Raw genomic sequence first — 1,707 nt, forward strand, 5'->3', positions numbered from 1 at the left:
CTTGCACGAATCGATTCTTATTTCTTATTAAACGAAACATCGAACGAAACGCTTATTATTAATTTGTACAGGTTATACACCGCGGTGATTATACAGATGGGAACTCGATAATGATGATGACGATGATGATGATTGCTGTTTTTAAATATTACGGGGCGAATAATGATCGTTCCGCGGCCAAGCTCGAAATGTTTTTCGTGGGCGCAATTATCGGCAGAACGATTTCCTACGTTCGCGCCGCTACATGACTTTATTTAGCTTTAGTTTGTTGAAACCGGTTGCAAGCGACTTCTCTCCTCTCTTACTGCAATACCGAGAGTTCGGTGCTCCGCATCATTTAGGGTTCCTCGGGTGGAGGAAGGAATTTCGCGTTCACCACGCTCCACAGCTTCTTTCGCATAGAGGTAATCCTTTTTGGTACGGACAGGCTTTCCAACCATTTCACATTGCATTATACTCACAATTTATTTAAGAATTGTCCACTTCTTTTTTTTTTTAACTCGATATCATATCACTCTTTCCTTAAAACAAATTTTGCTTATAGGTTATTACGAAAGATATATAAGAATCTCGAAAGGAAGAATTTCGAAGAGGTTAGGTTCGCACTTTTTTCCACTCTTTTAAAATAAAAACAAGATAGATGTTGTTGTAAATAATTATCGAGGGAAAAATTAATGAATTATAATATATGTAATTTAAAAATGAAAACGTATAACGAGATTATAAAAAAGCTTCACAATCTTCGGGGAACGACGTCCAAGTGCGAAGAAATTCGGTCAGGGCCGTCATCACTCGACTCGATCTTCCGCTTTTTGCCATTAAAGCAGTCGCGTCTTAATTATCCTTTTTTTCCCCCCTCTCCTTCCCCTTCCCCCAATCGATGCTTGTAAATTAAATTCCACGGTTGGCTAACGTACACGTACAAGAGGAAAGCGGATCAACGTGTGCCTCGCATTAGATCGTGCGTGGGCTGCTTGCGTCATTAAGCATAGTAAGTTACGGTACAAGAATGACTTTGGCTTTGGCGGAGAAAGTGACCGGGTGTGGCTATTGCGAAACATTGTACATCGCACGCATTTGTGTATAGATATATATATATATACACACGGTACAGCTTGGAGCAAGGATTTTCGTTGTTCGCGCTCTTTGACAACCTCCCATTGTTCTGCCCATTTTTTTTCTTCCCCCCTTCGCTTTCGACGCTTAAGACGTTTCTACGAATAAAAGCATTCTCTCTCGAACCGCGATCCTTAAGGATTATTTCTAACAATAAATTCATATGTACAACAGCAATTGTCAATCAATATTGAGCAAGAAAATTTCGATCGAAAAACATTCTTTTTCTCTCTCTCTCTCTCTTTTGTCTCGATGTTCGTAAATTCTTCGTTACATGTGGAGCAAGCTTTTTCCTACGCTTGCTCATGCGCACACAAGATGAACATGGTTGAAAACACGATGGTTTTCGGAAGAGGACGTAAGGCGCGTTCTCGAACTCGCTTATCGGAGGATGCTGAACCACCCGAACCAAACGCGCAAACGGTTTGTCCGGTTTTCGAGGTAGAGTTCATCGAACCTTGGGTTGCAAGGGATCGATCGTGCGTATGGGCTACCGAACGTGTCGCACGTTCGCAAACGACCATTGATCTGTGACGCCTGCCCGCCTACATGTTATCTAGTACCGAGTATATATATATATATATATATATA

The 1,707-nt window shown here is 41.2% G+C and overlaps 1 protein-coding gene and 1 long non-coding RNA gene across 3 annotated transcripts in view; one reads left to right on the plus strand and one right to left on the minus strand.

The window, feature by feature from the left end:
* Positions 1 to 528, minus strand: part of LOC102681473 — a 1,605-nt gene extending 1,077 nt beyond the window's left edge. Inside the window, exons 1-2 of one of the 2 annotated variants that reach the window (XR_004151395.1) lie at positions 462 to 528; positions 81 to 391 (exon numbers count right to left, since the gene is read on the minus strand). This is a non-coding gene — a long non-coding RNA (uncharacterized LOC102681473). Of the gene's footprint in view, positions 1 to 80; positions 427 to 461 lie in introns of those variants that run through there. The other variant, XR_422633.2, reaches the window with a different exon arrangement.
* Positions 213 to 1,707, plus strand: part of LOC102681257 — a 13,669-nt gene continuing 12,174 nt past the window's right edge. The window contains exon 1 of the mRNA XM_006622119.2: positions 213 to 404. The gene's annotated coding sequence lies outside the window, so the exon portion shown is untranslated. The remainder of the gene's footprint in view (positions 405 to 1,707) is intronic.

Source organism: Apis dorsata, unplaced genomic scaffold, assembly GCF_000469605.1.
Source record: "Apis dorsata unplaced genomic scaffold, Apis dorsata 1.3 scaffold_665, whole genome shotgun sequence".
In the NCBI taxonomy this organism is placed as follows: Eukaryota; Metazoa; Arthropoda; class Insecta; order Hymenoptera; family Apidae; genus Apis; species Apis dorsata.